The sequence below is a fragment of the Sciurus vulgaris genome (genome assembly GCF_902686455.1).
Source record: "Sciurus vulgaris genome assembly, chromosome: Y".
NCBI classification, from domain to species: domain Eukaryota; kingdom Metazoa; phylum Chordata; class Mammalia; order Rodentia; family Sciuridae; genus Sciurus; species Sciurus vulgaris.
Genome location: NC_136481.1, coordinates 3,335,654 through 3,363,592, shown reverse-complemented (window position 1 = coordinate 3,363,592; position 27,939 = coordinate 3,335,654). Strand labels below are relative to the sequence as shown.

At 39.0% G+C, this 27,939-nt stretch overlaps 2 pseudogenes across 2 annotated transcripts; both read left to right on the top strand.

The window, feature by feature from the left end:
• The first annotated feature begins 2,169 nt into the window (after positions 1-2,169).
• LOC306652030 (cyclin-Y-like protein 1) lies at positions 2,170-5,719 on the top strand (annotated as a pseudogene). The gene is made up of 3 exons: positions 2,170-2,352; positions 3,837-4,386; positions 4,961-5,719. The product of its transcript is annotated as a cyclin-Y-like protein 1 (transcript).
• A 9,149-nt stretch (positions 5,720-14,868) lies between these two features.
• On the top strand, positions 14,869-16,265 carry LOC306652042 (C-terminal-binding protein 2-like; annotated as a pseudogene). Its single transcript has one exon. The product of its transcript is annotated as a C-terminal-binding protein 2-like (transcript).
• Positions 16,266-27,939: the final 11,674 nt, after the last annotated feature.

Below are 27,939 nucleotides of genomic sequence, written 5' to 3'. Positions count from 1 at the left end.
AGCTTGACGTTAACACGTCATAAGTCTCCAAGGAACTAGTAAGCAAGGAGCATTTTTGGGTACTTCCTTATTTTGGTAGTCAGTGCCCTTTGGCTCACTGCCAGGCACCATCTTGTCCAAGATGGCCCTCAACAAACACCATCTTTCTTCTCTTCCATATCTTCATATTCCTTCTCCAGCACAGGTCCACCAACTTCAACATTGGTCTCTTGGCTCTAATTCATCTAAGGATGTTGATAAGTATAGGGTACATAGTTACAATGTTTTTGTGTCTCAGGATTTTTGGTATGACATCAAATAACTAATTTACCTGCACAGGTTTTTGAGGGACCTCTCCATTGGTCCACAAGAACATATATTCTTGTGTTTTCCTGTGGTTATTCTACATGTCCTTGAGTGTTCACTTCTCATTCTCTTCTACTACCATCCCTAATGTGTCCTCACATTATCTTATCATTATTACTGAATCATGCATGATTGTACCAATGAGTTACTTCCTCAGGCAATAATTTTTTTTTTTTTTAATTTTTGGTGTATTTCAGGATCTATGTCTTCTAAGACTCATGGACTCTATTTCTTTTTAAAGGTCAATAAGTTGATAAACCTCTAACCAAAATATGAGAGATGTTATCACTACTTCATACCTGAAAAATAAAGTAACAAAAATAGAGTACAACTCTCAGAACTAAGAAATCTAAGAACTTAGATTAAAAAAACTAATTCATTGAAAGACACACTTCCAAAAGTTACTCTACTCTTAGTGATCATCACATTGGAAAGAAATAATTTGTTTCAGCTTCTCCCTCTGACCACACAACAGGTTCATTAAGGATAGGATATTGGTCTTTCCACCTGTTACCTTGGCATGTTATCAACCATATGGAAGAGAAAAACCATACAGGGAAAGGAAAAATATTTCCTCAACAGGGGCAGAAGAAGCTACACTCTACAGTATGATTGTACACAGAAATTTCAAAATTTCACCACTGTCTACAGAGGATTGTGTGAAGAAGCATGAGCTCTTATACCTGCTGGGAGATAGCAAAATGGTGCAACACCCCCCAGGAAGTTTGGATTTTCACTTAGAATGAAAGATATATTTAACCATTATTCAAGCAGTATTTCTTATAGAAATGAAACCTGAAGATACCCTTGCAAGATTATAAATGAGAGGCTCAAATATATTTATGACAGCATTGTTGTCAAAAAATTAAGCTCAGAAATAGCCCTAATGATATCATGCAAATGAATTCCAATAAACTGTGACCTACATACATCATAGAAAATAAAGGCCTTGCACATGTGGAGTGATTTCCATGTTGTTTTATTGAATAAAACAGCAAGTGACAGATAAGCCATACAGCAGAACCACATTTTGGGTAGCAAAGGAAGGGACATATTATCATTCTTGTCACCTATCAGAACAAGAAACATTAAAAATATATTGAAACAAATTAAAACAGATAAAAGGAACAGCTGGAGGAGACTAGAGAGGACAGGGGAATGGAGGAAACTGCAGTGGACTTTTAACATGGGTCAAATTTCATTCACAAAAGCAACTTATATTTTCAAAGCATAGACTTAAATCAAAGAGAAAAAAAATTCAAGCCTGACAAACAGTTGAGACTGACCACCCAAGTATGGGACCTAATAGATCCCTCAACACTGCAAGATTCTTGCAGTGGAATCTTGTGTCCAATGTACATACATTTTTGTACCTAAAGTAGCAGTGCTGGTTGTGGGGTAACAGTGTTGGTCAGCCCTCAGCAATAAAGGGAACCAGGATCCATTAGCATTGTCTACTGTCAGCAGAGCAAAATACCACATGGGTTTTGTGCTTTCTCCATTAGACCGAAGGCCTTAAGTTCAGGGATCACTTGTGAATCCAAGTGACCAGACTGCTGAGTATACATATTCTACTAAAAATAGAATTGTTTGGGTAGTATTCTTGGATAGTTTAATGCTAAGAACATAGAACATGACAGTTACTTCCAGGTCCTGCTTTCACAAGCTTGGTTGTGCACACATGAGACAAAATGACCAGTACTAGACCCCTGTGTAAGTATAGAATTGAATGTCTTGGTGGCTTTGTTTGAGCCTGGGGATAACCAAAGTCTTACATGTCCATCTAGAGCCAACTACCTTCTTCATATCCCACGTGGGCTCAAAATGTGTACCATTCTGAATGCAGTTCTTGAGAATGGGCCAAGGTTGATCCACTCTCCTAATTTGGTGACAATTTTCACAACTCCTTGGGAGCTAGGTTTTAATCGCACAGCTGCCAAGGTCCTAAAGTCTCTGCAAGTGTGGGCTGATAGTCTCTCAGCTATCACACTTAGTCCTAAACTCCAGGTCAGTCTCTCTACAGCTACTCTGTCTGATAAGAAGACAGACTTTCTCCTGAGGATAACTTGATAATGCACATGTCTTCAAGGATGTTGGAAATAAAGAGGAAAATATTCTGAGGTCTAGTTATCAGGATCCTACATGATACCATTAGTAAACAAAGGGCATAACTTTTTACTTTGGTCTGAATATTTCTGTACTTCCAAAACTTGTATGTTGAAATCATAAACCCACCAAGTGATGTAGGAAATGAGGTCTTGGAGGTTATTAAGTCATTGGGGTAGAGTCCCATAAATGAAATTATTGTGCTTCAAGAAAAATTTTTCCCAATCCCCCTCATCTTGCTTAGTCTAAATAAGGGAAAGAAATGAGTCCTAAGGCTATAACCTGGAGGATGCGAGATTGCAAATTCAGGCTAAGTCCCTTGTTTCAAGCACAAAACTATCATGGAAACCTGGATCACAGAGACAGGTTAATAGTCAAAATAGATGAAGAAGGACAATCTATATTTGACCAGGCTACAGAGGGGGTGTGCAAGCTCTCAAAGTCATGGATGGGAGGTCCCTGCATGCTTCAGATAAGATCTTCTCCTCTCTGGGTCTCCATTCCCTGATTCACGTGATAGCAAGCAGGGTCTGAACATGGAAGTTACTGTGTGCTGAGGTGACATTTCCAGGAAATACCATCTAAAAATCTCTTCACAGTTGTATTTATTCTAGTCAATCATAAAGAAGAATGAAATTATGTCATTTGCCAGAAATGAAACTGGAGAACAACATGCTAAGGGAATTAAATGAGAGAAAGTCAAAAGTCAAATGTGTTTTCTCATGTATGAAGGGTTGAATGAAAACTGAAATTAGAAAAATAGGAAATCTCACAAAAATAGAATGTCAAACTTCGGAGTATGATTCCTGGGGAAGGAGGAGAACAAAGAGTTTGTCACTGAGGATTGCAACTTATCCAAAGATGTTCTGCACATATATGAATATGCTACAATGAATATACTATTAAGAAAATTGTAACACACTAATAAAAATACATATTTTTGGTACCAACAATTGAATCCGGTAATGTTTCTCCACTGCATCACATCCCCAGTCCTCACTTTTTCAAAGAGATTCTCAAACTCTTAAAAAAATTAACGTTTAATTTATTAAATTTTTATGTGGTGTTGAAGATTGAACCTTGAGCCTGACCTATGCTAGGCAAGCACTTTATCCCTGAGGTACAACCCCAACCCATCTCCAGTTCATTCTTGTATTTTATTTTTCAGGCAGGATCTTACTAACTTGTTCAAATTTCTGAGACTGGCTTTGAATCCGTGGTCCTCTTGCCTCAGTCTTCTGAGCCGTTGAATTTTCAGGTGTTCCTCACTGTACCCAGGTAAAAATACTATTTTAAAAGTCATGTAAAGACAGACTAGTGGCTCTGAGGAGGCAGCCAGGGCGCGTTGGCAGGGGTGCGGCTAAGTCCGGAGCCCTGCCCGGCAGGGGCGGCAGGGCGCCGAGGCAAGCACCCCAGAGGCTGCGTATGCATGTGCGGAGCAGCCAGGGCATAGGGCGGGGCTGCCAGCGCCCGCGGCGCCATTATTGGGGGAGGGGGCGGCCACTGAGCCCCGCAGAGTCTACGCGAGTGAAGGCTCAGGCAAAGGCAGCGAGGAGTGGAGGCGCCCCAGGGGGAACACACTGACCTGTTGCGTGTCCCCCAATGCCCGCCCAAAGCTGGGCCATAGCACAGGGCCCGGAGCCAGACTAAGAGTCTGAGCTCTATGAGGTGGCGGCTGGGGACGCAGTGGCGGTGGCTGTAGGGATGGCGCCTGCTGCCCTGGAGCCCGCTGAGTTAGATTTCGGAGCCCATGAGGGCCATCACCTGCAGCACATCAGTGACGGCAGAATGCCTGAAGTGCTGGGGATTGTACCAAGGTCATCAGATCTAGCTTTAGAATCAATCCCTTCTGACCATCCAAGGGCAAGCACAATTTTCCTGAGCAAATTTCAGACAGATGTGCGTGAAAAAAGGAAGAGCAACCATATAAACCATGTATTGTTGGGGTCCGATATTGACTGGTCCCCAGAGCGTCAAAGTGCACACACAAGGTAATGTAAGACACACAAGGAGGTTTTATTGCAAGCTCCAGCCTGAACTGCAACCAGCCTCTCAGACCATTGAAATGGCTGAGTGGGAAGCCCCTGAGGGGTGAGAAAGCACTCTAGTTAAGAGATTTCCAAGCATTCACACACAAAGACCTGTACGTTATTGGTTAACATTTGAACAGCTAAACATTAGTCCTCCTCTGGTTGGGTCCTGCATCAATTTGATTCTCATTGGATCCTACCAGAACTGAAGGTCCTAGGGGAAGAAGGGAGGAGGGAAGGGGTGAACTATGCAGGAGATGAGTAGGAGTTAGGCCCCCCCCCCCCCCGCCCCCGCCCCCCCCCCTCATAGAGAAGGTTTCCAGGCAGCTGTACATTCATCAGACCAATATTTCTTAACAACCTCGATAAGCATGGGCCAGCAGTCCTGTTTGTGCTGTATTGGCTCTTGAGGGTGCAGTCCTAACTGCCTGCATCTTGGTGTTTAAGACAGCTGCACAGAGATCACCCTGTTCTCAACAGTAGCTCCAGGGCAGCTTACTAAAAAGTATAGCTCATGCTCAATTATATTTCTAGATGACAGCACAGTCAGCCAGCCTAATCTTAGACACACAATAAAATATGTGATCTTAGCAATATAGTACCACATAAAGAACAGAGATGCAAATAGATCCCTGGATATATTTGATGAGAGATCACATCCACTCACAGGAAAAAAGGTTCCAGAGGAGTACTTTAAGCACGACCCTGAACACAAATTTATTTACAGATTTGTTTGTACTCTTTTTAGTGCTGCACAGCTAACAGCTGAATGTGCAATAGTAACTTTGTGCTCTACTTTTGCATGTGTACTTAGAAAGCCTTTGAACTTATGCTGAGATCGACATTTGTCCCACTACTGGAAAAGAATTATTTGGGGAGTCTCCAAGGTTTGGGATGATCAGGCTGTATGGAATGCAGACTACTGCCAGCTCCTCAAGGACATTACAGTTGAGGACATGAATGAGATGGAAAGGCCCTTCTTGGAGCTACTCCAGTCTAATTTTAATGTTTCTGCCAGTATTTATGCCAAATACTACTTTGATCTTCGCTCCATAGTCGATGACAACAACCTGAATTTTCTGTTTGCTCCTCTCAACAAAGAAAGAGCACAAAACCTAGAGTCCATTTCAAGATTGTGTGAAGACAAATACAAAGACTTATGTAGAGCTGCTATGAGAAGGTCTTTCAGCGCTGATAATTTCATTGGTATTCAGTGCTCTAATTCTATCCTCTCTTAAAAGGGAGAATTGAGGGGTGATAACATCACAAGCCTATCATCTACAAAGACTGGATGAAATATCATGGCTCTTGCTAAAAAACCAGCAAAGTTAGTATTTTCATCAGAAGGAAAGACCTCGAATTCAAGAAACTCATGGACAATGACAGTTGCACTTTCTGTCCTTTTTAATGTAAACAGAGTTAACAAAAACCACTCCAAAGCAAAAGCTCTCAATCCACATGCAGATATTTGCTGACTGTGTAGGCCAATAGTTGTGAACTATGTGAGGTTTTTAAATTAATCATTTAAATGTTTAGACTTTAAAAGACACTAACCATATAGCTTTTTGTTTTTCCTGTTTTTCTTCCCCTTCCCAATGCTGCATATGCCTTTAGAATTGATACAGTACTACCTTTAAAACATGGTACTTTCATTTAAAAAATTTTTTTGTGATGTTGGGGCTCAAAACCAGGGCCTAGCATGTGCTAAACATGTGCTGGTCCTCCCCCAGCCCACATTAACACTCATTAAGCCACTTGGGAGCAACTGTAGCATTTTTCTTCCTTCCCACTGTATCACATCATTGAAACTGCTAGTCATTTTTGGCAGTCAATTTAAACCAAAAAGCTACTGGATAACACCTGTATATAAGTCATATATTTTGCAGGCACTACTTATTAGCATTTTGGCATGTTTTGGGTCATAAATAGAATGTATCACCTATTGACTATTTACTTTTGTGGGTCCACATTGCATTTTTTGTGAACTGTTAATGGTGCTTCTCACTTTCTGATAATTTTCCTCTTTTAAGTAAATTTATTAAAATGTATTTTCATAATGCTTGCCAACATGGTGGTCCAGTGATAACTGAGCAGATAAAGACCAGGTGTCCTGAAAGTTTTCCTGCAATTTTAAATTTTGGTAACTATGTCCTGTAGAAGTGTAAACACAACAAACTCTTACAAAACATTTAAAAGTTGAATTACATTTCTTTAAAACTTAATAAATTTGGAATGTTAAGCTTTCAGTTTTCTATTACCAGTCCCTGTTGAAGAAGGCAAACATTGACTGGAATAAAAAAATTGAAAGCTCAAGATTTTTTCAAAATTAGGTTTAAAAGAAATGTAATTTAGTTTTCAAATGATGATTTGAAGTTTGTAACATTTATACTTCTACAGGTGTCAAAGATTAAAATTAAACTGAGATTTATAGAGATAAACAATACTAAAGGTTAAAAAAGTTTAAAAAAAACCTCTTTTTAAAGTAGTTTTATGCAGGATTTTGTTATATCTGCTTTGGTCACCTAAATTTCTATAGATTTGGTAAAGGAAGATTATGAAAGAGGAGTGTTTATTCACATGTAATAAATGAAAAGGAATTAGACCCTAATAGCAGAAGGTGCTATGAAAGTTTTTTTTTTTTTTTTAAATCATAAGCGTTAACCTGATTGTAAGTATCTACCTCATTTTAAGTCCTGCTATAGAAGAGAGAAGTTACCTGAAATTTAGGAACCCTTACTAAAGGTTTTAAAAGTCAAGGAGTAAATAATTTAAGAAATTGATAACAAAGTCACCTACATTTGAAATATAAAAAGATAAGTGTTCTAAACTATGTGAAATGAATTTCTCTTATCTTCTTTAAAGTAATCCTAAGAATCTTGCACTTATGAGCCAGGAATACTCTTTCTCAATATAGTGATGCTTCACATTATACTGAGTGCTGCAGGTTCCATCATTTTAAAGGATAGACAAGTGATAAATAATGGTTTCTGAAATATTACAATCTACCACTTCAAGGAAAAAGAAAACATTGTTTATGGAGTTCAGAGCTTGGAGATTCAAGTATTGATTGCAGTTTTATTTTTGAAAAGAATGCTACAATTTACATAGTTTTATTTCTCATGTTTTTATTTAAAAAAAGCTAATAAATTTATTTTAATAAAAAAAAGTCATGTAAAAGACAAAATCCCAAGACAGAATGTAACCTTGGCTGAAATCTACTGCACCTTTAAAAAACAACTAATGTCATTGCTTCTTCAATTACTCTATGAAACATAAAGGGAAAGGCAATTCATATATTGAGGCTGGAATTACACTGATACCAAAACCAGGTAACAGCATGTCAACAAAAGAAAATTACAGACCCACATGCTTGGTAACACAGTTGCAAAAATTCTTGATAGAATATTAGCAAATCATATACAAAAGCACATTAGAAAACTATAGACTATGACTAAATTGGTTTCATTCCAGGATGTAAGTATGGTTCAACATAGGCAAGTAAATAAATATAATTTACCATATAGGTAGAATTAAGAACACAATCATGTGATCATCTCAATAGAAGCAGAATAAGTCTGTGAAATATTTAGTGGCAATTCATAATATACTCCTGAAAAAATTAGACTTAACAGGAATTTACCCCAACATTGTAAAGACTCTATAGGACAAGCCCAAAAACAGTATCATATGAAGGAAGGAAAAGTTGAAATCATTTTATTTGAATCAGAAATAAAACAAGTACATCTACTGTCTTCAATTATATTCAATATAGAATATGAAATTTTAACCATCACAACTAGGCAAGAGAGGAAATAAAAGATATATTGACAGAGAAGGAGTCAAATTATCACTGACGATTATGTAATCCTATACATAGAAGAACGAATATGCTCCACCAGAAAACAGTTAGAAGTGATAAATAAATTAACCTAAGTAGCAAGATACAAGATTAACATGAAAAAATCAATAGCTTTCTGAATATCAGTAGTGAAAAATCAGGAAAACAACCTCATTCACTATAACCTCCAAATTCTGTAAGAATAAATCTGCCCAAGGAGATTAACAAGCTCTAAAATCAAATTTATAGGACAAGAAAGATAGAAGAAGACACTTAAAGATGGAATAAACTTCAGTGTTCTTGGATAGGAAGAATTAATTTTGGTAAAATGGCCATATTCCCAAAAGAATTATGCATAATCAATGTGAACCCATCAAAATTCCAAGGACATTCTTCAAACACCTAGAGAAAAAATCCTAAAATTCTCATGGAAGAATAAAAGACCTAGATAATTAGGACAATAGAGAAATGATCAAAATTCTGCAGGCATCACAATGCCTGTTCTAAAATTATAATACAGAACTCTAGTAACAAACTCATCTTGGTATTGGCACCAAAACAAACATGAAGACCAATGCAACAGATAAAAAGCACAGATAAAAATGCACCTGCTTACATTCATTTAAGCTTGGGTGAAGATACCAAAAACATATAGTGGAAAATAGGTAGCTTTTTTAACAAATGGTGGTAGAAAAACTGTGTGTCTATATGTAGAACAGTTAAACTTGATCCCTATTTCTGACACTGCAGGTCAGACATTGCATGACTCAATGACCTAGGAATTAGACCAGAAGCACTGCAGCTGCTTGAAATGTCATGGAATCCACACTCCAAAAGATTACACAGGCACCACTTCCTTAGAAAAATTGATAAAGGTCAAGAAATAAAACTCAGAATCAGAGATGGGACAACTTCAAACTAAAAAGTCACTGCACAGCAATAAAGAACAGTGAAGATTGTAAAACCAGCATAAAGTATTGTATAAAAATTTTCCAGTTACTCTCCCAAATAATAATATCCAGAAGATATGATGAACTAAAGATAATTAATGGAACCCCCTCAAAAATAACACAATGGATAAATGAACCAATGAACAAAATAGACATTTCTAAAATTTTTTAAAATTATAAAAAGAAAAACAAATGATCAACAAGTACATGAAAAAAGTTCACCTTCTTCAATATTCAGGGAAATTCAAGTCAAAACTCCAGTCAGATTGTATTTCCAATCACATTGTCAAACATCATTAATATAAGTAATAATTAATCAACACTGACAAACCTGCAGATAAAGGAAAATATTATACATTGTTGGTTGAATTGTCAATTATTTAAATCTATATATGTTTCTCAAAAATATGGGTTAATACCTTGTTGCTCCGTAACTCCGGTTTCAAGCAGAGAATATCTGTTTCTTGATTGCTCACTGTCAGGTGCCTATCATCTGCCATTTGCCTGCCTCTCACCTGCCCATCACTTTCCTTACACCTATCCATCACCCATCCCACGAGGTTCACCAACTGATCATCCAACAACACTCGGCAAACTGATCGCCGACCACCAGTGGAACACCAGTTGCCTGCAGTTGCCTGGAAGTTCACTGCTACAGTACCTGCAGGTTTGATTACATGTGGCTGCCACCATTTTGAGACAATAGCCAGGGCCTGTAGGACCCCTGGCCAGACTGACTGAGTCCTTTCTCAAGGATCACTCAGCTCAACTGATCACTCCCTGAATATGGGGCTCTCACATCAACTGACTGCTCCCTGACCCAGGACCCCAAAAACAACTGACTGCGCCCTATCTTTGGGACCTGAGACCAACTGACTGCACCCAGCCTCCAGGATCCTGCAACCAAACCAAACACACCGACCTCTAGGACCCCTACCTGACCAACCACACCCCACCTCCAGGACCTCCAGCAGACCACATCCACACCTTGAGCTGCAGCTCCCCATTTGCCAACACATTTGGAAGCCAGAGAAGCCATCTTGGAAAATCTTGGAAGCCCTAGCTCTGATCTTTAGGTGGGGCAAATCCCATCCTGAGACGCCTGCTGGAGACTTGAAGCTCATTGTCAGGTATCTCTCATGCATCAGGCTGCTGAAAACTGGGAGGTTTCATTACTATATGACTGTTATACTGTGGATTTTCTTTTTTCTCCTTATTGAAAAATTTTAAGTTTTTATTTCTTTATTTTTCTTGCTCTCTTTTCCTTTTGTTTACCTGTTCCCTCAGAGTCTCTTTCTTCCTTTTTGCATGCTAACATCCAATTTCTTTTGATTATATCCTCACTCTTTCTATTATTTAGAACTTCTGTATATTCTTTCCTTATCTGATTAACAGCCACATTCTACATCCCTCTGCATCCTTTGTCCTCCATTAGAAACTGAAGTCCTTATTGTAAATCTGTTTGTTTTACTGAAGATAATATTTGCACTCTTTCATTTTATTATGAAAATATTGTTATAGTCCTAATAGGGGTTATTTGGTCTAGGATTGCATAGTGTCTGAATTGGGCACTGCTAATATTGATCTCCCCTTAAAGAAAAGTTTTTGGAAACCTATAGGGCCACTGTAAGCCTATAGGAGGAAATCTGCAATACCCATACCTACACTGCTAGGGGGAAAGATACATGAACAACATAAAAAAAAAAAAAAAGGGAAGAAAGTGATCCAAACAAATCTAGATTCTTTTTTAATAGAATCCAATGACAGTATGGTAGAAGAAATGTCAGAAAAGGACTTCAGATTATATATAAGATGATTTGCGAAGCAAAGGATGAGATAACAGAGCAAATGCAGGCAATGAATGATAACACCCATAAGCAGTTGAAAGAGCAACTGCAGGAAGCAAAAGATCATTTCAACAAAGAGAGATTCTAAAACAAAGAATTGGAAGTCCTTGAAATGAAGGAAACAATAAACAAAATAAAAAACTCGATGGAAAGCATCACCAAAAGACTAGACCACTTGGAAGCCAGAACCTTAGACAATGAAGACAAAATATTTAATCTTGAAAATAAAGTTTCTCAAACAGAGAACATGGTAAGAAATCATGAACAGAATCTCTAAGAACTATGGGACAGCATGAAAAGACCAAATTTAAGAATTATTGGGATTGAGGAAGGCACAGAGAAACGAACCAAAAGAATGAACAACCTCTTCAATGAAACAATATCAGAAAATTTCCCAAACCTAAAGAATGAAATGGAAATTCAAATACAAGAGGCTTACAGAACACCAAATAAACAAAATTACAACAGATCCACACCAAGGCACATTATAATGAAAATGCCTATCATTCAAAATAAAGATAGGATTTTGAAGGCCGAGAGAGAAAAGCATCAGATTATATATAGGGGGAAACCAATACAGATAGCAGTAGACTTCTCAACCCAGACTCTAAAAGCCAGAAGGGCCTGAAACAACATATTTCAAGCTGTGAAAGAACATGGTTGCCAACCAAGAATCCTATACTCAGCAAAACTAACCTTCAGATTTGAAGATGAAATAAAATCCTTCCATGATAAACAAAAGTTAAAAGAATTTACAAGTAGAAAGCCTGCACTACAGAATGTTCTCAACAAAATATTCCTCCATGAGGAGAAAATAAAAAACAACAATGTAGGTCAGCAAAAGGAGGAACAACCTTAGAGAAAAACCACTCAAAGGAGAAACCAAGCCAAATTAAAAACCAAAAATAAGCCCAAATGACTGAGAATACAAATCATTTCTCAATAATAACCCTGAATGTTAATGGCATAAACTCATCAATCAAAAGACATATACTGGCAGAATGGATTAAAAATAAACACCCAACAATATGCTGCCTGCAAGAGACTCATCTCATAAAAAAAATCATCCACAGACTCAAGGTGAAATGATGGGAAAAAACCTACCATGTACATGAACTCAGTAAAAATGCGGGGGTTTCCATCCTTATATCAGACAAGACAGGGATGTCCTCTTACACCATTGCTATTCAACATTGTCATCAAAACTCTAGCTAGAGCAATTAGAAACCTAAAGAAATTAAAGGGATACGAACAGCAAAAGAACTTAAGCTGTCACTATTTGCTGATGATATGATTCTACATTTAGAGGATCCAAGAAACTCCTCCAGAAAACTTCTAGACCTCATCAATGAATTCAACAAAATAGAAGACTATAAAATCAGCATACATAAATCTAAAGCATTTTTTATATGCAAGTGACAAAACATCTGAAAGGGAAGTGAGGAAAACCACTCAATTTGCAATAGCCTCAAAATAAAATTGGGAATCAATCTAACCAAAGAGGTAAAAGATCTCTAAAATGAGAACTACAAAGCATTGAAGAAGGAAATTAAGGAAGACTTTAGAAGATAGAAAGATCTCCCCTGTTCTTGGATAGGCCATACTACCAAAAGTGCTATACAGATTCAATGCAATTCCAATTAAATACCTTACAGAAATACCAATGACATACCTTACAGAAATACAGCAAGCAGTCATGAAATTCATCTGGAAGAATAAGAAACCCAGACTAGCTAAAGAAATCCTTAGCAGGAAGAGTGAAATAGGGGGTATCGCAATACCAGAACTTCAACTATACTGCAAAGCAATAGTAACAAAAACGACATCATATTGGCACCATAATAGACAGGTAGATCAATGGTACAGAATAGAGGACACGGACACAAACCCAAATAAATACAATTTTCTGATATAAGACAAAGGTGTCAAAAATATGCAATAGAGAAAAGAGTCTCTTCAACCAGTGTTTCTGTGAAAACTGGAAATCCATATGCAGCAGAATGAAACTAAACCCCTATCTCTCACCCTGCACAAAAGTCAACTCAAAATGGATCAAGGACCTCGGAATCAGTCCAGAGACTCTTTATCTTAAAGAAGAAAAAGTAGGTCCAAATCTTCAACTTGTTGGCTTAGGATTAGACTTCCTTAATAAGACTCCCACAAGCACAAGATATTAAAGCAAGAATCAATAACTGGGATAGATTCAAACTAAATAGCTTTCTCTCAGCAAAGGAAACTATCAACAATGTGAAAAAAGAGCCTACAGAGTGGGAGAATATCTTTGGCACTCATACTTCAGATAGAGCACTAATTTCCAGAATATATAAAGAACTCAAAAAAACTGTACATGAAGAATACAAACAACCCAATCAACAAAGGGCTAAGCATATGAACAGACACTTCATAGAAGGAGATCTATAAGCAATCAATAACCTAGACTTAATAGACATATATAGAATATTCCATCCATCAATGAGTGGATACACTTTCTTCTCAGCAGCACATGGAAACTTCTCGAAAATAGACCATCTGTTATGCCACAGAGCAGCTCTTAGGAAATGCAAAAAAATAGAGATACTGCCTTGTGTTCTGTCAGATCATAATGGACTTAGAGTAGAAATCAATAACATAATAAAAAAGGGAAATTACTCCAACACTTGGAGACTAAATAATATGCTATTGAATGAAACATGGATAACACAAAACATCAGGGAGAAGATTAAAAAATTCTTAGAGGCCAATGAGAATGATGATAGAACATATCAAAATCTCTGGGACACTCTGAAAGTGGTACTAAGAGGAAAATTCATTGCATGGAGCACATTCCAGAAAAGAATGAAAAGTAAACAACTAAAAGACCTAACATTACAGCTCAAAGTCCTAGAAAAAGAAGAGCAGAATAACAGCAAAAGTAGTAGAAGACAGGAAATAATTAAAATCAGAGCTGAAATCGATGAAATTGAAACAAAAGAAACTATTCAAAAAATTGACATAACAAAAAGTGGGCTAGGGATATGAACAGACGCTTCACAGAAGACCTACAAGCAATCAACAAACATATGAAAAAATGTTCACCATCTTTAGTAATAAGAGAAATGCAAATCAAAACTACCCTAAGATTCCATCTCACCCCAATTAGAATGGCGATTATCAAGAATACAAGCAACAATAGGTATTGGAGAGGATGTGGGGAAAAAGGTACACTCATACATTGCTGGTGGGGTTGCATATTAGTGCAGTCACTCTGGAAAGCAGTGTGGAGATTCCTTAGAAGACTTGGAATGGACCTACCATTTTCCCTAGCTATCCCACTCCTTGGCCTATACCCAAAGGACTTAAAATCAGCATACTATAGAGATACAGCCACATCAATGTTCATAGCTGCTCAATTCACAATACCCAGACTATGGAACCAACCTAGATGCCCTTCAATTGATGAATGGATAAAGAAACTGTGGTACAATGGAATATTACTCAGGTATAAAGAATAATAAAGGCTGCCCCCCCGGGTGGGCGCCCTTCGCGTGGACGCCAGCGGCCCCGGACAAGAGTCTCACCACCTTAAATGGTTTTGAACCAATGAAGCTGCATCCCCTTAGGAAGAAGAACAGCCCATCATGTGAACTGTAGAATTTGCAGACAGATTTATATTGGGTGCATAGTGGTGTAATGTGGGCAGACTCCTGCCCGTTCCCCTAAGTTCTTAGAGGACCGCTTTGCCTTTTGACTCAGAGTTGCAAAGTTCGATAAGAATGGCCCTTGTGGATAAGCACAAAGTGAAGTGACAGCGATTGGACAGGATTTGTGAAGGTATCCGCCCCCAGATCATAACGGCCCCCTGCACCCCCGCCCCTTGGTGGCATTGCTGGATGGCAGAGACTGCACAGTGGAGATGCCCATCCTGAAGGACCTGGCCACTGTGGCCTTCTGCGATGCACAGTCCACTCAGGAGATCCACGAGAAGGTGTTAAATGAGGCCATGGGCGCTATGATGTACCACACCATCACCCTCACCAGGGAAGACCTGGAGAAGTTCGAGACCCTGCGGGTGATCGTGAGGATTGGCAGTGGCTATGACAACGTGGATATCAAGGCTGCTGGCGAGCTCGGGATTGCTGTGTGCAACATCCCGTCTGCAGCTGTGGAAGAGACGGCCGATTTCACCATCTGCCATATCCTCAATCTGTACTGGCGCAACACATGGCTGTACCAGGCACTGCGGAAGGCACACGGGTACAGAGTGTGGAACAGATCCGCGAGGTGGCTTCAGGAGCAGCTCGAATCCGTGAGGAGACACTGGGCCTCATCGGCTTCGGTCGCACAGGGCAGGCGGTTGCTGTTCAAGCCAAGGCCTTTGGATTCAGCGTCATATTTTATGACCCCTACTTGCAGGATGGGATAGAGCGGTCCCTGGGCGTGCAGAGGGCCTACACCCTGCAGGACTTGCTGTATTAGAGCGACTGTGTCTCCTTGCACTGCAATCTCAACGAACATAACCACCACCTCATCAATGACTTTTCTATAAAGCAGATGAGGCAAGGGGCATTCCTCGTTAATGCAGCCCGCGGTGGCCTGGTGGACGAGAAGGCATTGGCACAGGCCCTCAAGGAGGGCAGGATACGAGGGGCAGCTCTCGATGTGCATGAATCAGAGCCCTTTAGCTTTGCTCAGGGTCCTTTGAAAGATGCACCAAATCTCATCTGTACTCCCCACACGGCCTGGTATAGTGAACAAGCATCACTAGAGATGAGAGAGGCAGCTGCCACCGAGATCCGCCAAGCAATCACAGGTCGCATCCCAGAAAGCTTAAGAAACTGTGTCAACAAGGAATTCTTTGTCACATCAGCTCCTTGGTCAGTAATAGACCAGCAAGTAATTCATCCCGAGCTCAATGGTGCCATATACAGGTATCCACCAGGCATAGTAGGCTTGGCTCCGGGAGGACTTCCTGCAGCCATGGAAGGGATCATCCCTGGAAGCATCCCGGTGACTCACAACCTCCCCACAGTGGCACACCCTTCCCAAGCTCCCTCTCCCAACCAGCCTACAAAACATGGGGACAATCGAGAGCACCCCAACGAGCAATAGCAGAGAATGCTGAAAGGTAATCATTCAGATAAACTTGGGACCAAGAGACAGTGAAAGTGGATCAACTAAGAGAAAAGGAATTTGACAGTCTTTTTAATTGATCCTGGACATATGCATCCTTGGTGTGGCGGTGTTAAAAGCTACAAGAGTTAGAAAACTGAAGATGTCGTCTGCTCACAGAAGCGCTGAAAGACTAGGACGTGATTTATTAATGACCAACTTCTGTTATTGTGTGTTAAGTTTTTCATCTGTGCATCAAATCACAAAGAAAATAGAGCTTTTTCCTTTATCAGTTCCTTGGGCACAGCAGGTCCTGAGCACCTTGCTCTAGAATGTTGGATCAAGAGTTCCAAAACAAACATCAAAATAAAAAATATTAAGAGGAAATCCCCATCTTATGACTCTAGTCCCTTTGGTCTACAAGGGCTTGTCACCTCTTTTTGCTAATAGGAAGACAATTGCTACAAAATGGGGAAAAAACTGTTTGCCTGTGTTAGACACCTGCACGCGTAGGACTGAAGACAGTACAGGCTCCTGTACAGAAGTGTCTTTCTCGCAGCTGAACTGCATACCGAGTGGGCAAGTTGGTTGTAAGTTCAGTTGTACCCTCTGATGATGGAAAAAAAAAAAAAAAGAAGAGAGAGAAAAAAGTATTAAGTTTCACAAACTGTTTGTACTCAAATATATTTTCTCAGTTTCAGATCCTCAGCTATTTTATTGAGTGGAAAGTCTTGAACTGCTAAGGGTTCAAGAACAATGTTGCATTTCCTTATGTCTCAGGAAACACTTTTTATGGTAACTTGTCAGATTGTCTATGAACAAACCCACTTTTTTAGACATTGATAAATTCTTTTCTTCATGTGATATTTTATACAAGAACACTTCAGATGTGTTATTAGATGTGACTGATTTCAACAAATCCTATTAGATTTGTTTCAACTAGTTACATGTTCTATTCATAGTTTTTTGTGAATCATTGCCTTTTTGTTTAAAAAAATGGCCTATTTTGAGCCTTTGTATAGGTACATTCCTGTTTTTGTGACAAAAAAAAACAACAACAAAAAACAAAAAACAAAACTTTAACCTGTCCCAAAAGGAAAATGGCTATCAGAAGTATGTTTTGTATTAGTGTGAGTTACCGTTACTGTACTTGTTTATTGTAAAGGTGGACATTTAACGTTCAGTGCAGTTTTCAATAAAAATTAATTAAAATTTCTGCTAAAAAAATGAATAATAAAATTATAGCATTTACAGGCAAATGGATGAAATTGGAGAATATCACATTAAGTGAGCATTAAGTGAGATAAGCCATTCTCAAAAAACCAAAGGAGGAATGATCCCATAGATAAGCGGATGATGACATGTAATGGGGGATGGGGGTCAAGAATGGAGGAAGGAGGGACTGTATAGAGGGAAAAGAGGGGTGAGAGTGGTGTGGGGGAGGAAAAAATAACAATGAATCAGACATCATTACCCTATGTAAATGTATGTGTATGCAACTGGTATGCTGTTACACCATGTACAACAGAAACAACACGTATCCCATTTTTTTACAATAAAAATAAATTTTAAAAAATATGGAATTACCACATAACTCCTCAACATCCCACCTGGTATTTATGCAAAAGATCTAAGTCAGCACACTATGACAATATATGCATAACCATTTTACAGCACTGTAAATGAGAATAGCCTGGATATAAAATCAGCCTTAGTGTTTATCAACAGGTGAACAAAAAAAAGAAATGTGGTATGTATGAACAATAAAATTTTACACAACCATAAAAAAGAACAAAATTATGTCATTTGCAGGAAAATAGTGGAGAATATCAGACTAAGTGAATAAGCCGTACTCAGAAAGACAAAAATCAAATATTTGCTCCCATAGATGGAGGACTAAAATTAAAAAAAGGAAAAAATTAAAGGATTTCACACAAACATAATGGAGAAAAGTAGAGTAGAGAAATGGGGTAGGGGAAGTAGGAGAAGAAACAAATGGAAATTAAATTGACCAAGAAATTTAAAATTAAATTGACCAAGTTATGTTATGTACATATAATGAATATAACACAATGAATCTTACATGGACAATTATAATGTGCAAATTACACTTAAAAAAAGATTTGAAACAAAAGAGCCAAAGACCAAGGAGACATGGATTCTAGCTATGTATTATTGGCCAGAACATAATTATGGCTATTTGTACATGCAAAGATATAGAATGTAGTTATTAAAGTCACACAAAAATAATTTTATTCACAGTAACTGATATTTAATCATTGCATCTATGTCTACAACAATAACGGCTTCATTTATTCATTTATAGATATATCTCTTTGAAGTGCCAAATCTGGACAAGGCATGGAGCTACAGATGGGTGTTGACCAGGAAAGTTAAAAGAGAAAGACCAGTATTCTGTGACTAAGGGGTCACTCACTGGGCACCAAGTACCTATTATGATTCAATTTAATTATCATCATAACCTTGGGAAGTAAGTGGCATCAATCCCATCTTATAGATGAGTAAACAGAGGCTTTGAGAGGTTAAAAATCTATTCCAGTCTCTATAAATGTATAAAAAGTCACGATTCAAATTGATCCTTATTCATTCCAGTCTGTGCTCCATTAATATTTCTTCTGTACTAGTCAATACATGTGAGAATGAATATTCCTGATAGCTTTTATACATCCAATGTCTGAGACCTGCTCCCCAGAAAATATTATTTAAATGTTTTGAACTCCAGTCCAAATATCAGTGTTTCAGTGTGTAATTATGACAATTGGTGTCATTTTTCTGTTAAAAATCAGAGAAATTTCAACAAAGAAATTGGACTCAACTTTCCAAAGTCATATGGCAAGTCCAACAGTAGAATAAGTGTTTGTACGTACACCTTTGTATATTTCCAAAAACTCTCCATGACTCCACAGAAGAAAACTCACCAATTTGGGAGTACACTGGCCAATACTCTACCATTGTTTACCCAAGAAAACTCCCATGAAGTGATAGGGACAGGATTACAGGAGGTATCTTGGTTATTAATGAACCATAATAGGCCAAAGAATAGGATAGAGCCCAGGTGACCATAGGCAAAGGTGTTGCTGGGCTAGGAAGGGGTAGGCATGTGGAGATGAATTTTCCACAGCATATGAAACCCTGGGCTTCCTTCTTCCCAGATGAGTCTGACCTAATCATGAATTTGCTGGAATGCCTGTTCAAGTATTTATGCTCTTATTTTATGTCTCCTTCTCACATGGATTTGAAAGTCTTATGCTTTGACATTTGTTGTTAACTTTCTTTTGCACTAACCCTGGCCCAACCATGTGGAATTTTATCCTAGAAAGGGCACAGTATTCAATTTATTTATTTACATTTAGTTCAAGTCTTCAATTCTCTTTAGAAATAATTAACTGTTCATTTGTTAACATACCTGCCTTAACTCTTCACATATCGATAATGGTTGTGATAAAAAATAACTTCTGATTTCAACACCTGGAGCATCAATGGATCTGTTTGAAATAATTGTTCTCTGGTTTGACTGTGGGTCATAGGCCTCCATTTTTTTTCTTTAATGTTTTTTATAACTTCATATAAAGCACACAAATATCTGGACCGAATTTTACATGGTTTCTCTCAGAGAATGTGCAGGCCTCCCCTCTACCAGCATTAACGTGGATGAGGGCTGATTATACATTTTCCTTAGAGTGCTTTCAGAGCTGGGACTCTGCTTCAGCTATATGTTCAATATGCCTGTGATCTCCTCAACCTGTGATCTTCAGCTCTGCCTCTATTTTTTTTTAAAATATTTAATTTGGTTTCAGATAGTTTTTACTATTTTACTTAGAGCTTGAAATTAAAACTGCCAGTTTGGAACTGATGACATATGGAACAAAAAATACCCATAAACTAGGTGCTCCATGAGAACAAATTAGGGAACAGGATCCCATCAAACACTGTAAAAAGAGAACCTCACAGATGAAAAATCATGGGAGTGCCAGAAATTTCTCACCAAAAAGTAGAGGCATTGTAAATTGTGGAATGGGTTTGGATTAATTTGGTATTAGGGTCAGAATGAGACTAACTGGAGTTGTCAACATGATGAGAACACTTTTATAGTCAAGATAGATCTCCAGATTTATTCAAGGAATTCGAGGAAAAGTTTGGAGCCCAGCTCTCCCTATATTGCTCTTATCCAATAGAAAATAAAGTAAAATTGACAGGAAATATATTCAACTAGGGAAGCCACAGTTCTATATTCACCAGTGGGAATTGGGAGAAATCCTAGTTCTTGGCTGGTAGCAGTTAATATCTCAGGTGTATAAACTTGCAGAGAGGAGCATTCCACTCTGACCACTTAGGAATGTAAACAACTACCCCAAGTTGATCTAGTGTTACCAAGGGAAACTGTATAGGAGCCTGGTGGCCTGATCCCCCATGACACAATGTGATTGGGCAAAAAGTCTATAAAATGTATGGTTTTTCTTGCAATAAATGTGTTTGCAGTTTGCTAACCACTAGCCTGCTTCTACCCATCTCCCAGAGTCTGGGGTCTTGATTTCATGGCCCTTTCCTACACCTGAACTAGCCTAGTACCCCTACAAGTGGGATCTTGTCACTGTTCTACTTAAAATTACTGAGACAGAACTTAAAGACATCATTTTCTTAAAACTTCCACTGGAGAGGAGATATTGAGACACTTGAGACCAACTCAAAGCAGCCGGGTGACTCTCACCCATTGGGAAGCCGTCCCGGATGGGACGGTAGTCCCTGAACGCAGGAAACTTTGTGAAGTAGAGCTGCTGGCGAGACACCCGTCCCCCGCTGGAGCAGTGAACTCGGACAACTGGGAGCGCCGTAAAGGAGGCCGCTGAGCACAGCGCTGGGACTCGGAGCAACCACTGGGGCTCCAGCGGCTGCCCAGGGGAGGAGTGGCGAGGAGAGCTGTGTGGACTCAGGACACCGGGGCCTGCCCTGAGGAGGAGGAGGAGAAGGAACGTGGCCGCTTGGATTTGGAGTGACTGCACCAGAGCTACAGGCGGTTGCCAGAGGAGAAGCTGCGCAGCGAGCTATTTGGACTCAGAATGACTGCTTCTGAACACCGGGGCCTGCCCTGAGGACGAGGAGGAGGAAGAGGAGGAAGAGCGCGGTGGGTCATTTGGACTTGCAGTGACTGCATTAGCGCTCCAGGCGGCTGCTCAGAGGAGAAGGCGAGTGGTGAGTTGTTTGGACTTAAAGTGACAGCTCCTGAACACAGGGCGGCTACCTGGAGGAGAAGAGCGGTGGGTCGCTTGGTCTTGAGTGGCCGAACCAGAGCTCCGGGCGGTTGCCCAGAGGACCCGTGCAGCGGGTCACGTGGATTCAGAGCCACTCAGAGCGACCGCTCCTGAACACTTGGGGGGTTATCTGGAGAAGGAGGAGGAACAGGGAGGGTCACTTCAACACGGAGTGATTGATTGCCCAGGGCTACAGGTGGTTGGTGGGAGGTGGAGGCACACAGTGAGTTGCTTGGACTCCTAGTGACCGCACCGGAATACTGGGCGGCTGTCTGGAGGAAGAGGCGTGTGGCGGGTCTCTGGGACTCAGAGCGATTGTACGGGGCCCCAGGTGGATGTTCAGAGGAGGGGCCGCATAGCCAGACGATCAGGTGCAGAGCAGGGTCCCAGGATCTAGGAGGCTTCTTGGTGGAAGAGCCACACAGAGACAGACTTAGGGCGGAGCGAAGGTTCCAGGCCTGCGGGCAGATTCTCTGAGGAGGGGTAGCCTAAGAAGATTCATCTGCGAAGGGTGAGGCTCCCAGGCCCAGGAGGTAGGCCCGGGCCCCTGGGAACGTTGCAGAGGAAGGCAGCCCAGCCCAGGTGGTAGCTGTAAACTGAGGGGAACCTCTAGGAGGGAACTGACCAGTGAGACCTCCCCACTGGGTGAGTCTTCCCTACCGGGTGAAGTTTCCCCACAAGGATGGTAAAACCAGAGACTCAGGCCCAAACAGGCCTTGCCTCAGCCCGCAGCCTAGGTCCCCTTTGGATGACCATTGGTCAACAAGTGGAGGCACCTCTGCCCACTAGCAGGGAATATACCCCACCTGAAGGCCACCACTCCTCGAGAGGCAGCTTCCTTGTGGAGCACCACATTATCAACTTCCTCCAAGACTTCAGCCTACTGAAGGCTAAGGGGGGATATATATAGAAATCTTCAGGAACATTGTAAGTCAATAGAGGAAATCTGCAATATCTCAGCGGTCCACTGATACCTGAGCAATATGAGAAAACAAGGAAAGAAAATGCTGCAAACAAATCTAGATGTTACATCAATAAAACCCAATGACAGCATGGCAGAAGAAATGACAGAAAAGGAGTTCAGAATGTACATAATTAAAATGATCAGAGAAGCAAACGATGAGATGAAAGAGCAAATGCATGCACTGAATGATGAGATGAAAGAGCAAATGCAAGCATTGAATGATCGCACCAACCGACAGTTAAAAGAGCAAATACAGGAAGCAAAAGATCATTTCAATAAAGAGTTAGAGATATTGAAAAGAAAACAAAACAGAAATCCTTGACATGAAGGAAACAATAAACCAAATTAAGAACTCCATAGAAAGCATATCCAATAGGATAGAACACCTGGAAGACAGAACCTCAGACATTGAAGACAAAATATTTAACCTTGAAAACAAAGTTGAACAAACAGAGAAGATGGTAAGAAATCATGAACAGAATCTACAAGATCTATGGGATATCATGAAAAGGCCAAATTTAAGAATTATTGGGATTGAGGAAGGCCTAGAGAAACAAGCCAAAGGAATGAACAATTTATTCAATGACATAATATCAGAAAATTTCCAAAATCTGAAGAATGAAATGGAAAATCAAGTTCAAGAGGCTTATAGGACTCCAAATATACAAAATTACAACAGACCCACACCAAGGCACATTATAATGAAAATACCTAACATACAAAATAAAGACAGAATTTTAAAGGCTGTGAGAGAAAAGAACCAAATTACATTCAGGGGGAAACCAATATGGATATCAGCAGATTTTTCAATCCAGAGCCTAAAAACTAGAAGGGCCTGGAACAACATTTTTCAAGCCCTGAAAGAAAATGGATGCCAACCAGAATCTTATACCCAGCAAAACTTACCTTCAAATTTGACGATGAAATAAAATCCTTCCATGATAAACAAAAGCTAAAAGAATTTACAAAAAGAAAGCCAGCATTACAGAACATTCTCAGCAAAATATTCCATGAGGAAGAGATGAAAAACAAAGAAGCAAATCAGCAATGGGAGGAACTATCCTAAAGGAATTGTCAAATAAAGGAGGAAACAAGTTGTGTCAAATGAATAAATAAATAAAATTTAAAAAATGAACCAAATGACCGGGAAACCAAATCATATCTCTATAATAACCCTGAATGTTAATGGCCTGAATTCATCAATCAAAAGACATAGACTGGCAGATTGGATTAAAAAGAAGGATCCAACAATATGTTGCCTGCAAGAGACTCACCTCATAGAAAAAGATACCCATAGACTAAAGGTGAAAGGATGGGGAAAAACATACCATGCACATGGACTCAGCAAAAAAGCTGGAGTATCCATCCTCATTTCAGATAATGTGGACTTCAAGCCTAAGTTAGTCAGAAGGGATAAAGAAGGACATTTCATACTGCTTAAGGGAAGCATAAATCAGCAAGATATAACAATCATAAACATCTATGCCCCAAACAGTGGCTCATCCATGTATGTCAAACAAATCCTTCTCAATTTCAGAAACCAAATAGACCATAACACAATAATACTAGGTGATTTTAACACGCCTCTCTCACCACTGGACAGATCTTCCAGACAAAAATTGAACAAAGAAACCATAGATCTCAATAACACAATCAGTAATTTAGACTTAATGGACATTTATAGAATATACCATCCAACAAAGAATGAATACACTTTCTTCTCAGCAGCACATGGATCCTTCTCTAAAATAGACCATATATTATGCCACAAAGCTAATGTTAGCAAATACAAGAAGATAGAGACACTACTATGTATTCCATCAGATCATAATGGATTCAAGTTAGAAATAAATGAAAGAGTAAAACACAGAAACTATTCCAACATCTGGAGATTAAACAATATGCTATTATATGGTGAATGGATAACAGAAGATATTAGGAAGGAAATTAAAAAAATTCTTAGAGGTAAATGAGAACAAAGAAACATCATATCAAAATCTCTGGGACACTATGAAAGCAATACTTAGAGGGAAATTTATTTCATGGAGCGCATTTAATAAAAGAAGTAAAACTCAACAAATAAACGACCTAACACTACAACTCAAAGCCCTAGAAAAAGAAGAACAGACCAGCACCAAAAGGAGTAGAAGACAGGAAATAGTTAAACTCAGAGCTGAAATCAATGAAATTGAAACAAAAGAAACAATACAAAAAATTGACAAAATAAATAGTTGGTTCTTCGAAAAAATAAACAAAATTGATAAACCTTTAGCCACACTAACAAAGAGAAGACGAGAGAAAACCCAAATCACTAAAATTCGGAATGAACAAGGAAATATCACAAGAGACTGGATTGAAATACAAAACATAGAAGCTATTTTGAAAATCTATACTCCAACAAAATAGAAAATTTCGAAGACATCAACAGGTTTCTAGAGACATATGAATTGCCTAAACTGAATGAGGAGGACATATACAATTTAAATAGACCAATTTCAAGTACTGAAATAGAAGAAGTCATCAAAAGCCTACCAACAAAGAAAACTCCGGGACCAGATGGGTTCTCAGCCGAGTTCTACAAAACCTTTAAAGAAGAGCTCATTCCAATACTGCTCAAAGTATTCCATAAAATAGAAGAGGAGGGAACCCTCCCAAACTCATTCTATGAAGCCAATATCACCCTGATACCTAAACCAGACAGAGACTCATCAAGGAAAGAAAATTTCAGACCAATATCCTTAATGAACATCGACGCAAAAATTCTCAACAAAATTTTAGCAAATCGCATACAAAAACATATTAAAAAGATAGTGCACCATGATCAAGTGGGTTTCATCCCAGGGATGCAAGGTTGGTTCAACATCAGGAAATCAATAAACGTAATTCACCACATTATTAGACTTAAAGTCAAGAATCACATGATTATTTCAATAGATGCAGAAAAAGCATTTGATAAAATACAGTACCCCTTCATGCTCAAAACACTAGAAAAAATAGGGATAGTGGGAACATTCTTTAACATTGTAAAGGCCATTTATGCTATGCCCATGGCTAATATCATTCTAAATGTTGAAAAACTGAAAGCATTCCCCCTAAAAACTGGAACAAGGTAGGGATGCCCTCTTTCACCACTCTTATTCAACATCATTCTTGAGACTCTAGCCAGAGCAATTAGACAAACCAAAGAAATTAAAGGGATACGAATTGGAAAAGAAGAACTCAAACTATCCCTGTTTGCTGATGACATGATTATATATTTAGTGGAACCTGGAAATTCCACCAGAAAACTCTTAGAAATCATAAGTGAATTCAGTAAAGTAGCAGGTTACAAGATCAATGTCCATAAATCCAACCCATTTTTATACATAAGTGATGAATCTTCAGAAAGAGAAATTAGGAAAACTACCCCATTCTCAATAGCCTCGAGAAAAATAAAATACATGGGAATCAATCTCACAAAAGAGGTGAAAGACCTCTACAATGAGAACTATACAACACTAAAGAAAGAAATTAAAGAATACCTTACAAGATGGAAAGATCTTCCATGTTCTTGGATAGGAAGAATATTCTCAAAATGGCCATACTACCTAAAGTGCTATCCAAATTCAATGCAATTCCAATTAAAATCCCAATGACGTACCTTACAGAAATAGAGCAAGCAATTATGAAATTCATCTGGAAGAATAAGAAACCCAGAATAGCTAAAGCAATCCTTAGGAGGAAGAGTAAAACAGGGGGTATTGCAATACCAGATCTTCAACTCTACTACAAAGCAATAGTAACAAAAACGGCATGGTATTGGTACCAAAATAGAAATGTAGATCAATGGTACAGAATAGAGGACACGGACACAAACCCAAATAAATACAATTTTCTCATACTAGACAAAGGTGCCAAAAATATGCAAAGGAGAAAAGATAGCCTCTTCAACAAATGGTGCTGGGAGAATTGGAAATCCATATGCAACAGAATGAAACTAAACCCATATCTCTCACCATGCACGAAACTAAACTCAAAATGGATTAAGGACCTCGGAATCAGACCAGAGAACCTCCAGATTATAGAAGAAAAAGTAGGTTCAAATCTTCACCTTGTTGGTCTAGGATCAGACTTCCTTAACAGGACTCCCATAGCACAAGAAATAAAAGCTAGAATCAACCAGTGGGATAGATTCAAACTAAAAAGCTTTCTCTCAGCAAAGGAAACTATCGGCAATGCAAAGATAGAGCCTACAGAGTGGGAGAATATCTTTGCCACTCATACTTCAGATAGAGCACTAATCTCCAGAATCTATAAAGAACTCACAAAACTCTACTCCAAGAATTCAAATAATCCAGTCAACAAATGGGCTAAGGAAATGAATAGACACTTCACATTAGAAAATCTACAAGCAATCAACAAACATATGGAAAAATGTTCAACATCTCTAGTAATAAAAGAAATGCAAATCAAAACCACCCTAAGATTCCATCTCACCCCAATTAGAATGGCGATTATCAAGAATATGAGCAACAACAGGTGTTGGCGAGGATGTGGGGAGAAAGGTACACTCATACATTGCTGGTGGGGCTGCAAATTAGTGCAGCCACTCTGGAAAGCAGTGTGGAGATTCCTTAGAAAACTTGGAATGGACCCTCCATTTGACCCAGCTATCCCACTCCTTGGCCTATACCCAAAGGACTTAAAATCAGCATACTACAGAGATACAGCCACATCAGTTCATAGCTGCTCAATTCACAATAGCCAGACTGTGGAACCAACCTAGATGCCCGTCAATTGATGAGTGGATAAAGAAACTGTGGTATATATATACAATGGAATATTACTCAGCCACCAAGAATGATAAAGTTATGGCATTTGCAGGCAAATGGATGAAATTGGAGAATATCATGCTAAGTGAGGTAAGCCAATCTCAAAAAGCCAAAGTAGGAATGATATCGCTAATTAGTGGAGGATGACACATAATGGGGGGGAGGGAAGGGTTAGTGTTAAGGTTAGAGTTAGGGTTAGGGAGGGGGGCAAGTATGGAGGAAGGAAGTACTGTGTAGAGGGTAAAGAGGGGTGGGAGGGGTGGGGGGAAGGGAAAAAATAACAGAATGAATCAAACAACATTACTCTATGTAAATTTATGATTACACAAATGGTATGCCTTTACGCCATGTACAGACAGAGAAACAACATGTATCCCATTTGTTTACAATTAAAAAAAAAAAAACATACTTCCACTGGTTTGAGCTTGTCTCAGCTGCATAGAGCCCTCTCATCCCTCAGACTTCTGGGTAAGTGCCTGTGTATCTTCAAATGCAGAATTATTCTTTCAGTATGTGCAAGAAAGTCTGGAAGTAGAGAAATTGAGCATCCTAGTGTGGATTCTGGTATCTCTAGAGGGTATATCAGATCTATAAGTCCTACTCAGCTCATAGTACTCTGTTCTGTATTGTAAAATGGATATATTTTCTTCTAAGAATATTTGATTCTTTAATATTTAGATCATTCTAAAT